Source organism: Benincasa hispida, chromosome 10 (assembly GCF_027475165.1).
Source record: "Benincasa hispida cultivar pf3 chromosome 10, pf3_genome.v1.1, whole genome shotgun sequence".
In the NCBI taxonomy this organism is placed as follows: Eukaryota; Viridiplantae; Streptophyta; class Magnoliopsida; order Cucurbitales; family Cucurbitaceae; genus Benincasa; species Benincasa hispida.
The window spans coordinates 35,898,746-35,913,075 of NC_143487.1; the positions used below are offsets into that span (position 1 = coordinate 35,898,746).

General features: G+C 34.9%; 1 pseudogene; it reads left to right on the forward strand.

Moving 5' to 3' along the window:
• Positions 1–11,287: 11,287 nt before the first annotated feature.
• On the forward strand, positions 11,288–12,436 carry LOC150033313 (uncharacterized; annotated as a pseudogene).
• The last annotated feature ends 1,894 nt before the right edge of the window (positions 12,437–14,330 follow it).

Sequence of the window (14,330 nt, forward strand, 5' to 3'; positions counted from 1 at the left end):
ACCATTCGAAGGGGGATGCTCCCAGGGCACAACAAGGCCAAGCATGAATCTCACGGTGTGAACATTCAGGGAGAAACGTGAGTGGAATCATAGACATATCTGATACGCCTCTTCCTCCCACTGAGTATTTTATAACCTAGGGTTTAGCTTACTTAGAAAAAGCACGACTAAGGATTTTAATTAAGTGGCTTTTAGGTTTTTCCAATAGTAACATTTACATTTGATAGTGAAACAACTTTTGATCATCATCCATTAAACTCGTTAACGGAATCTTTGACCAAATCATCGCATGGTTGTTGAAAATCTATCTAATTCACCTGTCTAGGTAGGTTCCCAGGTAGGGGTGTTACGTTTCCGTCAACTTAAGAACCTTAGCCTAGCCAGAACCCGTCTTAGATAAAAGGTCCCTTATAGATAGGTTTATAACAAATTTAATCTTTTATTCAACCAATTTAATCCTATTAAACTGATTTTAAAAGATTAATCTAGGTTACTAAACTCTTTAGAATCACTTGAACTTAGGTCTATCTCAATCCAATTTTAAAATCCTTTTAAAAAATTGAGTTCAACACAAGTCCCATGCAACTCTGAATTATTGATTTTAGGTCTAATTTCCTTTATAACACTTATAAATCAAAACGACCACCACAATGTGAAGTTAACACATGCAAGACATTCATAACGCTTATAAACAGCCTAACTGTCATGCTCAATGAATTGTCTATTCATTGCTACTTCTTTTATATAACACTTATACAAAATCGCAATGAAACAAGCAAAACATGCTTCCATTCACCCTTAGACTATAACATTTATAATAAGAGGATGATGCATGATAATGCTCACTGCATGCAAAATATAACTCTTATATTTCATGATGCATGCACATACTTTCAAGTAATTTCTTCATGCAATATTATAACATTTATAATACATGATGCATGAATAATTGCACAACCTAAGGTGGATTTTTAACTATATGACAAACACTTTGGCATATAAGTACCATACATCACATGTATAAACAACCAATGTTGATGAACCGGGTAAAATTGCCTTAAAACACAAAAATAAAGCCAACTATTACAAAGACAAGGAGTCTCCGGTTCAAATAGGCGAACCAGGTCTTGAACCGCTCGGGCAAAGTATCGGTTCTCCAACCAAGTACTAAGCAGCCCCCGATTGTCTACACGATAAAACAAATGCTTTGCTCTATCATTTACCAGCACTCCTAGAGCTAAACGATCGTTTAGTATTTACTATACGATCGTCTAGAAAAATTTAAACGATCGTTTAGCTGTTACTACACGATCGCGTACCTTTACTAAGCGATGAATCCTAAAGTACACGATCGCTTAGCGCGCACCGCACAACGCCCGTCTTCTGCGATCGTCTAAACGACTACGATGCCGCAAAGCACCATCACCTAATTGATCGCTTAGCTAGCGCCTCCGTATCGCATACATGCGATCGCATAGGTAGTAACTAAGCGATGAAGCTTTCTAACTACATGATCATCTAGCGTGCGCCTTTTACAAACGACGAGCATCGCATGCTTCCTCTACGATCGTCTACCTCCAGTGCCTATGCAATCGCGTAACCAATGCTACCCAATAGAGTAAACGATTTACCCCATCATTTAGCATCGTTTAGAAAATATTACACGATCGTATAGAAAGATCTAAGCGATCACTTATTAAATCCCAAGATCGTTTACCTGAGGCTACATAATCCGACCAGCGCTTGGTCTTCTTCTTTGTTGAGAACTGCATCACCAAGCTTCATCACGAACGACTCAACGCACTTAAACCTTTTGAATTACAGACTCGATTGCGATGTTAATTTAGCCCAAAAACATAAGGGTCTTTACAATTAACACTTTGTAATACCGAAAGCTTTTACAAAAAGGCAATTTAAACCCGAAACATTCATCAACGCAACCACCGATATAGAAAACGATGAACCACAAATGCATAAACCCACCACAACTGTAAAATGCGTTCAATTAAGAGTTGTAATTTGGAATATCAGAGAACCTGGCTCTGATACCAATTGAAGGAAATCGGATTCGAGATTTTCATAAGCAATGAAAAAAAGATTATTTCAAATCACAATCATGAATGAACATTACATTTACAATCGACTTCCAAAAAAGCGGTTATAAAATTCTTACAGAAATTACAACATGTAACTAAAATGAACAAAGAGCAAACACAACGAACAGTTGAAGATGCGTCTCCACGCTCCTTTGCGTACGACCGCTCGAACAACAGTAACCTCGAACACTCAATCTACATGACCACAACACAACACAAACACTTCGCGCTTGTCCGCAACGATCGCCTCGGCCACGAACTCCTCAGCAGCAGCACGAATAGCCTCCACAACACCTCGATGGTGTTTAGGTGAGTATGAAACCACCAAGAAGGCTACCTTGGTATTGTCGGTGTGAGAATCTAGAGGGTGGGCACTATTCGGACTTAGATTGAGGCAGACAAAGAAGGAAACACCGATTGTGTACACGACTGGGCAAGTGGGAGATGGTGGAGACCTATCGTATAGGTTGGTGCCCAATCGTTTAGCTAAAGTTAAACGATTGTCTAGAAAAAGCTATGCCATCGTTTAGCTCATTGCTTAACTCGGTATTCGCCTACAGACACTACAGGATCATTTACTTTGGGCAAGTGATCGTCTAGCAAAAGCTATGCAATCGTTTGGTAAATACTGTATAATCGTTTAGCTCGCCACTGCACGATTGTTTAGCTCGCTCAAGCCATCGTTTAGTAAACCTGTATTTACTTTATGACTACCGCTAGATCCTTTTTGTTGAGAGAAATCTCAAAAAACTTTTATGAAAACTTTTCAACAGTTTGTAAATCTTACTAAAATTAGGAAAACCATTTTCCTTTTATCTCACGGTTACATGAAAACAATAACCAGCCACTCAATTGGTTATTTAGAGAAAAAGAATTAATTATCCAATAATTAATATTATTATAAATATAAATAATAACCAACTTATCATACTATATTTATAACCTATAGTTTTAATATTTCATCTCATGAAACATATAAACTATAGTTCTTTTTCGATTCCATTGTACTTAATGTAAATTTCATTTACTTCAATCCTCCACTAGATGTATCTCATACATCATACCGATTATATCATATATAATCAAAATACCTCTAGTTAATTTAAACATTTCAAATCAACACCAAGAACTGATCCTCAACTGAATCCAATTAGCTACCAAGGGGATCTTATGAACCTATAGCTCGAAGCTCCAATGGTATGTGAATAATTGACTAAACTCTTTAGTCACGGGATCCACCATCCGTTAACTACCAGACACTCCACTAAAGACCGACAGCTAAACTCTCCTTACCACAAATATATTATGTGTCCATCTTAACCAATCAACAGTGCGACAACCCTTCATAGATCGCTCATAAGTACAACTGAGCCAGTAACCGTTATTTCCCTGTAGTTACATCTGTCTCCTTAAGTACCACTAATTCATCTAATGAACATAAATCAGAGTCTTACTATGACTAAGTCTTTTCTTTCAAAGAGAAGCTTTGACCACTATGTTAAAGCCCCCGAATCAGCCCTTAAGGGAGCAATCTTTTGACTTATCCCTACTTTGGGAAAGGAGTGAATTCCATCTTGTGGATTGAGTTCCCAGTTCCCAGATCAGGCAAGTCCCCAAAAGGTAGGCATGTTGAGTTGGCAATCTGGCCACTCTTACCATACTAATCAAAGGACCGCCCTCAAAGGCAAGAGTTCCCAAAACACTCAGGATTGAGGTCATGCCACCTATGGTCGTTTAGGTGAGATGCAAGTCTCTAGTATCAACGACATTATATACAGAGTCTAGTCATCTTGTGGTCCAGGTCTTATACAAACTCTTTGTATAGGACACCCCCACTCGCACGTCTCCACATGAATGGTTAGGATCTACCATTTGTAGTAGTTTACAACACTTGTAAACCTCTACAAAGCGGGCCGTATCCGTAGTGTCACTAGGATCAGGTATCCCACCTGAATCCTTATACTACAGACCTATTTAGGTTATCGCTTCAGGCATGATCCACTTGTATATCACATATACATGTTTAAGTTCACATAAGATAACCAAGGAGCTTTGTTTATTGAATATGAGTAAATGTCAGAATTATATAACACTTATTTTATTCATTAAACAATGTGTATGTTTACAAAACAACGAGACTCCGGGAGAATTAAGACACCAATTCCAACACCAACGTCAACAACTCTTATTGAGGTATTGGGTTCTTCAATAACTCTTGTTGAAGATCCAGTAGTTTCATTGGAAAGTTCATTTCACACTATCTTACTACGGGGCTTATGTTTCCTTATATGGTCCTCTTCTAAAAATGTAGTGTTTTTCGACACAAACACTTTATTATCTTTAGGATGATAGAAGTAACCGTCTATCATTCCTTTGGAGTAACCTTCAAATAAGCACAATTTTGAACGAGGTTCAATTTCTTAGGATTTTTCTCAAGCACATATGCTGAGCAGATCCCTGTCTTTACGACCATTCCATAACTCTAAAAGTATTCTAGTAACACTTTTGGATGGAACGTAGTTCAAAATGTAGGCTGCGGTCTATACTACATAACACCAAAGTGAGTCAGGTAAGGAAGCATAACTCATCATAGACTAAACCATGTCTAATAGGGTTTGATTTCTCCTTTCTGATACATCATTCTACTGAGGTGTACCAGGTGCTAAGAGTTAGTATACAATTCCATGTTCTATCAAATAGTCCTAGAATTTCATATCTATGTACTCTCCACCTCGATCATTTTGAAATGTTTTAATTGTTTAATTAATACATTTTCAACTTCAGCCTTGTATTCTCTAAAATTTTCAAGGGCTTCAGACTTATGTTGCATTAAATAAACATACCCATATCTAAAATAATCATCAGTAAAAGTAATGAAATATTCAAACCCTCCTCTTGCTTTAACATTTATTAGACCACAGAGGTATGAATATACAAGCTTTAAGGGTTCTTTGACCTTGTGACCTTTTCCAATAAAATATCTTTTGGTCATTTTGCCTTCAAGACATGACTCACATACAAGTAAAGAATTTTTTTCTAACTCGCTTAGAAGTCCATTCTTAACCGAAGTTCATTCTTAACCATCTCTCAATTCTATTGAGATTTATGTGTCATAATCTTAAGTGCCAAAGATAGGCATTTTCTTTAGGAGAGATTTTCTATCTTTTATTCTAAGTTACCACAATCTTAAACAATTCAGTATTTATGAGAGCTTTTGTTGCTAATGGAAAGGGAAGAAGAAGTAACTTAGAAAAGGAAGAAGAAGTAATAGAGAAAAAAAGAAAGATTTTGAGAGGAGTAGGAGACTAGGATTCAAAATTCTTAATTCAACTGTGTCACAAACATGGGCCATGGAGACCTATTTATAGAGAGGAGGAGTGACCCCCTTTTTTAATCTTTCCTATTCATACTCTAGTTCTAATTTAATTAAATAACTTTTAATTAATTAATTAGTCCAATAATTAAATAACCATATATATTAAATCTAATTTAATATATAATTAATTAATAAATAAATAAACATCACATGTTTATTTATCTCTACTTCTAAAAAATTAATTAATCAATTAATTAACCATTAATTAATCATTTAAAATACTATATTAAATCATATTTAATATAGAATTAATCAACATATAATTATCATATATTTATATGTATACATCTCTTTCATATTTGAATCTTATTCAAATATTTTTCTCTCTTAATTATAGATCACATCTATAATTAACCATATTATATTAATCTCATTAATTTGCAATTGATTTAAACAATTCAAACCATTCCTCTTATATATCCTTTAGTGAGCTAAGAAGGGGACATTATGGACCTACAAATTAGAAACTCCAATGATATAAGATTAATTAATTAAACTCTTTAATTAAATTAATAAATTTTCATTAACTACCAGTCACCCCACTAAAGACCGATAGCTGCACTCTTCGCACTATAGATTTATTTCTGTGTCTACGGATATAGCCAATCAATAGTGAGTCGACCCCTCACAAATTACTCATAACTATAGCTGGGTCAAAATACTATTTTACCCTTGTAGTTACATCTAATTTCTTAAATACCACAGATCCCTCTAATAAACAAATAGTTTATAGTCCAACTATAAACTAACACCTCTCGGGCCAGTAAGAGGTTAATGCCTCAATGTTCAAAATCAACTATTAAGGAATCAATTTATGTACTTTCCATAAGGTCAAGAAAGGAGTGAATTCCATCTTGTGTAGTTCCGTTCCCAGCTCCCCACTCAGACAAGTCTTTAAAATTGTAGGCTTGTTGAGTCGGCTAACAAGGCCACTCTCACCCATACAAATCAAAGGATTGCCCTTAGACAGAAATTCACAATTCACTCAAGATGAAGGTCAAGTCACCTATGGTCATCCTAGTGAAATGTAAGTCTTTTCTAGTAACGATGTTATATAGAGAGAATATTTATTTCGTGGTCTGGTCTTATACAAACGCTTTATATAGAATACCCTCGCTTGCATGTCTCCACATGAAAGATCAGGATCAAATCATTTGTAGCACTTTACAACAATTGTAACATCTACAAAGTAGGTCGTATTCATAGTGTCACAAGGATAAGGTACGTAGCCTTATCGTCTACTACAGATCATTTAGGTTATCACTTAAGCACGATCCACTTGTATGTCTCCACATACATGGTTAAGTTTCATAAAATAACCTTGGATCTTAGTTTATTGGATTGATTTAATGCAGTCTAAACATTAATAAAATACCTCTTATTTTATTAGATATAAAATTTGTCTTTACAATCTACAAGATACACTCGATATAGAACATTAACTCCAATAAGACAAAGGTTCCTTATAAATACATTTGCTACAACTTTAATCTTTTATTGAAAATCAATTTAATCCTATTAAATTTATTAAAAAGATTAAACTTATTTCTAATCTTATTAAAAACATTGTGAACTTAGGTCTATGAAAATCATATTTTAAAACTATTTGAAAAAAATGATTTTCATCTAAGTTAGCCTGTAAATCTTTATTATTGATTTTAATTTCTAATTTCATTTAATTATAATAATTAGAAAGAAATGGAATAAATTAAAATCCAAGATTGCAACTATTGACAAACTAAGTAAAATTATAACCATTATAAAATTACCTAAAGTAGTGTCAAGTTGCAATCTCAATTTTAGTTTTCATTACTTAAATATACATAACCATAATATACTAAAGTAATGAAAATAAAGTTATAACGGTCGTACATAAATTCAACTATATATTATAACTCTCATAATATAAATGATGCATGATAATATTATATGCATGCAAATATATGTTATAACATTTATATTATATGATACATGAGCATGTTATACAATTAAATCGTGTAACTATATTAACATTTATAATACATATGATGCATGAAAAACTACATAACCAATGATGAGATTTTCTATATGGCATACATTATGACATATGTAAAAAAAAATAATAAATCATACATCAAATGCATAATTTAAATAGCAATAATGGATTGAGATTGGACTTCTTAACAATTAATTTAATTAATATAACTTTTATATTAATTTAATTAATTAAGAAAAACTAAATATTACAAATAATAACAGCTAAACTGCCAAGAAAATGAGCCAAACCGTCGAACGAACCGTTGGCGAATTGGCTGGACCATGCACAAATTCCGTCTCGGAGTGACGGCTGCTGCAAATTGGCAGCGACCCGACGGTACAGACTCCATCTGTAAAGTAGCGTACCTTCTTCGATTTTTCATCAATTTTGGCCTCGCTTTCTCCAAAACTTCGTCAAAAATCTCATGAATAACTCAGACTAAAACAAATACAGATCTGTTGCAAAATTATCCCAAAACAACGGGCCCTTACAAACTAATTCATAAATTAAAAAAATAAATCTAAAACGAATCCCAAAAAATCCATAATTGCAAAAAAAGAATATTCATGAATATGAATACAATGTAGTAATTCAATCCCACCATAAAATCTAAAAAAATAATTTTGAAAAATAAAAAAAAAAATTGGGACTTAAAACTCAAGATCTGATATTAATGGAAGGACTGTGAGGTCCAGTGCAGAAATGGGGTTCGTCCCAATTTTTAATTTTCACAGAAATTAAAATTAGAAAGACCTAAATATACATTCTAGAAATAATTTACAACATATTTTTTCAATATGAAGTGAAGAAAAAAAACTAAGGTTAGTCAAACTTATCCTTGAAGCCCAATAATTGTTCACGTATTTCCTTCTCGATCTGGTCATGAACACTCTTGATCTTTCCTTAGGATCATGAACACGATCAGCAACTCAATTCCAAATTGGAACACTACCAAAAGTCTGTATTCTTTTTAGAGTTGAGAATCACAAGAGTGTGTTTTAGTTTTGGTGTAGAGGGAAAAGGAGAAAATTGAGTGAGAAACATTTTATAGATGATTCTTGGGGTCAAGATCGATTGATGGCTAAGTATTTTGGATAGAAGAATATCCAGCAACCGCCAACCCACATATAACTAAAGAGAGAAAATAGGGGAGGGAGGTTATTAAAATAACTCCCTCCTTTTAATTTAAATTCAAAATTAAAAAAATATATAAATTAAAACTAATTTTAATTTATTTAATATGTAATTATATAGTAACCACCTTACATTATAATATACATAGTATACTATATGTTATATCTAATATAACATATAACCTATAGTTTATGTTATATCAAATATAATATAACCTATAGTTTAAAAATCTCTCAATAATTTATGGTATTTAATATAAATCAAATTTATATTCAATTTAATTATATAAATCTAATCCATACAATTATTTGAGTCATATTCAAATATTTAGTTCATCTCAAAATAAACTTTATATTATAATGTATCAAATATATTATACCAATTATATCACGTATAATTAATTTAAACTAATCATATTATATATAATTAATTTCCTTAATTAATTTGAACAATTCAAATTAACCAAAAATTGATTTGATTATCAATTATCCTAGTTCAGTTACCGAGGGGAATTTATGAACCTATACATTGAAACTCCAATGATAATTGAATAATTAATTAAACTCTTTTAATTAAATGACCCAACTTTCATTAATTGTCGGTTGTTCTACTAAAGACCGACATTTGTACTCTTCACACTACAGATATATTTCTGTGTTCATTGGATATAACCAATTAATGGTGCGATGACCCACAAATTGCTCGTAAGTACAGACATGCCAAAATTACCGTTATGCCCCTGCTGTTATATCTAACTGTTTAAGTACCACTGATCCCTTTAATGAATAATAAATCATAGTCCAACTATTACCGAACCCCTCTCGGATCAAGAGACGGTGTGGTGCCACATTATTCAAGTCCCGAAATCAGCCTTTAAGGGAGCAATTTATCTACTCAACATTAGGGATGAAGTGAATTCCTTCTTGTGAAGTTATGTTCCCAACTCCCCAATTAAATGAATCCCCAAAATGGTAGGCTTATCGAGTCGACGAACTGGCCTCTCTCACTCATGCAAATAAAAGGACTGCCTTCATAGGCAAGAGTTCACAACTCATTCAGGATTCAAGTCATGTCACCTATGGTCATCCTGGTCAAATGCAAGTCTCTATAATTAATGGTGTTATATAATGAGACTATCATTTTGTGATCTGGTCTTATACAAACTTTTTTGTATAGAACACCCCCATTTACATGTCTCTATACGAATGATCAGAATTAGATCATTTGTAGAACTTGACAACAATTTGTAATATTTACAAAGCAGACCGTATCGTGATTAAGAATTAAACAAGTTAAATGGAAGATAGAAGAAACCTTCTCTATAGTGATTCGACCGGTAGAGAAACGACCAACATCATGTCCAATATACTTGGAGGTATCTTGTGCATTAAGAATCAAACAAGTTAAATGGAAGCTAGAAGATATCAATTCCATAACCCAAATTACATAAACTTAAAATTGCATAAATTATCAACCAAACCAAAAATCTAAACTATCCTGATTAATCTAATCCCCAGTTTCAGTATTACAAATGAGGAAGAGTCTTCAACTCAAAGAAGACTACAAAAACGTAGTGACGTGCTGAGCTTAAACAAGAAATATATGGTGTGGTTATCTTAATCTCTAAGATTGATAGATTTTTTTTTTGTCATTTAAAAAAAAAATCTACAACATGGAAGTTATTTTATGGAAAAATGTTTTCGTTTTCAGTATTTTTATTATTTTTTAATAATAAAGATTGCAATATTGAATAGTTATATTATAGTAATTAGTATATTATATAAAAGTTTCTAATTATTTCATATTAGACTGATTTGTAGATATTGAAATTGTTTTAACATTTATGTAACATTGGAACTTATTTTGGTTTGTTTATGGAGAAACCCAAAAGTAAAAAAGTTTATCCATACTAACCTATTAAATTATTGATTTTTTTTTAATCAAAATAAAGGGCCAAATATATTACATGAGCGACTTAGTTTTTGTTAATAAACAAATTTTTTCCCTAGTTTAATATAAATAAATATGGTTGCTAAACAATTTATCAATAATATATATATATATATATATATATATATTATATTATAATAGTATTTTTCCTAACTAGATTACATCCACGGTAAAATTTAGAAGTTTAAGGTTCAATTTCTCACTCCGAAATTATTAAATTTAAAAAGAAAAAAAAGAAACATAGATCATATTCTTACAAATTTTAAAATACAAAGTAACCTGTTATATACTAAATTAAGTGATTAAATTTTACAAAAGTGAAAGCAAGTAATTATATTATTCCAAACTAAATTTAAAGACTAAATTATTAGTTGTATGAGACTAAAAATAATATATTATTTGTATGGGACTAAAAGTGATATATTAGTTATATAAATAGACAACAAAAATAATAAAATTAGGAGAGCTTTGGAGTTGGGTGTTACGATAAATATTTTGTCAAACTAATTTTCAGTTTTACATGAAATAATTAATCCAAATATAAATATTTAGTATTTTCTTTGATTTCATTTCAGAAATAATTTGAAAATAAAATAGCAAGTACAAAAATGAGTAATAACCCCCAGTAAAGACGGGTACGATTCAATTAAACATTTTGTTCGTTCGGATTTGATTGTGTCATAACTCTCTCATTCAGATTAGGTTTATCGTTGGATGAACTACATTGCTGATATTGGCCCTAAAAAAGAAACGGTAGGTGAACCGCCAACCATCGCACTGTAAAAATAGGATAAGTTTTATCGAGAGTCATTTGGTCCTCCTAAAAAGATCTACTAAATTCATCAAGTTGTTCCAAAGAATCAAAACGACCAGTTATTAATGGAATTCATTGTCGGCTCTCTTCGATGCTAGCAACCGCGTTTGACCCTTTTCCGCGCTTCTTTCAATTTCCTTACATTCTAGCTGAAAGAGAGACTTGACCTTTACTTAGAGAGAGGCTGCGGTACCACACTCTTCCGTGCTCGTAGGTTGACTTCCCTATGCATCCCGACTAAGGTCTTACAAACGTGCACTTCCCTTATGCCCCGTTTCACTAATGTGAATAGGTTATACAGAAAGGTGGGTTGGTTATATACTCTTATGCGCGTTCCTTCTTCGAACCTTTTGGTATGTATTGCCCCCTAACTATAGATTAGATCCACCGGACGAGAAGCTCAATTCCGCATTGTCAAACTTATCCACCAAGGGATTTCTTGAATTTCTGTGGATTGCATTGGAGGAAATCTACCAAAGCTAGGCAGATAGATGGACTCCTTCCCCGCTGCTAAGGGAGAGCAAGAAAAAAAAATCAAATTCTTGTTTTTTAATCAGCGCCCCCTTTTGGGTATACAGGTACTAAGACTTCTCTCACGACCAACCAGCAGACATCATCTGGCTGGGTCTTGCCGGTATCAACAACAAGAAAAAAAACAAGCAAATGGAAACAGCAACTAACTATGGCTCTTAGCCCAGACAACGCTCTAGGCATAGGGGAGATCGGAGCAACAAGGAACGCCTAGATGACGTTTTTCTTCCTGGGCAGCTGTAAGTAGATCGAGAGGTCGTTCCGCCCCTTATCCCCGAATAAAGGTAATATGTTCTCATAAAAGGTTGCTCCAATCTGACCTAGCTGGCGAGCGATCCCAGTTCGCAGTAGAGAACAAGACAGGAAGCGCGCGTACCTTTGTTCACTTCTTCTCCACCAAGCATGAAAGTTTAAGGATAACTGTTGGTCGGTGGCTACCTAAGGAAACTTCGATTCGATCCGCCCCCTGGCTGGGAGGCATCTACCTCATCCCGATCACAAGGAGAGGTTCACCATGATGGGGGTACTTCTTTTTTTCCCTTTCCGGAAAGCCCTCAATTGATGGGACATTTTGATCCCCTTTTCCTCTCACCCCGGCTCTGGTTCAGGAAAGGGTCAACACAAGGATCTGACTTCGAAGAAATCTCTGAAGTTTTCCCTTATCCGAACGGGTCTTGCAAGAAAATAGGATTTCATATTGAGCTCCAAATATACGTTATTGGGATAGGATGGCTTTTACTAGCTTTCCCCCCATAAGAACCGCACGTGCGAGTTCCCCCGCATATGGTTCAAGTGGCGAAGGCCCTTTCCTTCGCGCTTGGTAAGCGCTTTGCTTTAGCCAAGCTTATAGCTAGCCTATCGACGTCAGCCAAGCTTCGACCGTGACTGCTCGTCGCTTCTGGCCGCTTTATTCCGTCACCCGAGATCCAAGTCAGCACCAGCAAAGATCTCTTTCTTCCTCTCGGCCGGGCCGGCTTGGAAGCAAGCTACCTGTCACCTATCTCACCCCATTTTTTCTTATCAGTAAGATAAGTTGCCCTTTTCTCTAATAAGAAGGTATCTTTATGCCAAAGATCATTCCTTTTTTTAGGGTGAGTATTAATAATAAGAGTGAGCCTTTGCTTTTTGGATCGTCTTCTGCCCAATGCGGTACCCTCCCGTTTTTTGGTTCCCATTGGGTTTACCTTGTTTACAGGTCGACCCCATGGCAGCAAGAAAAGGCGATCTTGTGCTATACTCCGGTGATCTCTTTCCTACCGAGGCACGCAAACTCCCATTGTGTCCCAAATCACATTCTGTGAATCGAAAGGGGAAGCCTACTCATCTATCAGCTTCTTTCTAGATCGGTGCGGTTTTACGAAGCGTCTAAGCACAGTTCACTCACGTTGATCAATCAAGAGCTTTGCCGCCACTCCTTAAGGTTACCTGTTGTATCATACACTTCTTGCATTGTTTTCCATGCTTCATACCCCCCTATTTCTTCTTAAGGTAAGGTAAAGGGACAGGCATGGTGGGGTAGGAGCATTCTGTCGAAAATCTTTTTGGTTTGCCCAATCAATCTTATGTCCTCTGAGTCGCACGACATTTTAACCGAAAGAACTTGTTGCGCAATTCATGCCTTTCTGTTTTTATGACCAGAAATTGTTTCTTGATTTCCATTTCAAATTGATCTCTGGACTTTTTATCAATATGAGGTGATCGTAACACAGTATAGTTGACTCATGATTTAGGCAATCCAATCTTTCGTTTGGAAGGCGGAAGCCCGCAAAAATGGTTTTCAAAAAATGGGTGATCAAAGATCAAATCAATATGCCTATCTTGGTGGTCGTGACTTTTGGTGGTCTTTCTTTCTGGCTTACTCCTCTTCCTGTTCTATTGATCAGAAGCATCCAGCAGCGCCACGCCGGTTTAGAATTTGATTCTCAGGGCTAAGGCTCTCCTTATCCCCCTCCCTTTTCCTCCCTGGCCGTGTGTGGGCCACACTTCTTCAAGGCCCTACAGGGGTCCTTCACTTACTTGTGTGAGCCCCCCGCCCGCTCACGCTCCTTACCAACAACCCGGCGCTTCGCCGAAACACACCATAGGTTAGTCCAACAACCTGTGGGCTCCTCGCCACTACACATTAGCAGAAAAAAGTGAGTGAATAGCCAGTCCCATGCAAGTTTCTCAATCGGTTTCCTTTATCCTGTTGCAGAAATATGCAGAAAAGAAAGGCTTTTATTCTTGTGAATTAGAAAGCACTAAAAAAACTTGTGCATAGAACTTGCTATCTTTTTTCTTTCTTTTTTCAAAGTCAGATAAGAAATGAGTGAGAGATTAAATGGAGTATTCATCTCCATCTCTCTTAACTAACGAAAAATCGAAATGCTCCAAATCCGCTATTTGAAGAATTTCGTTTGCATCTTTTGACGC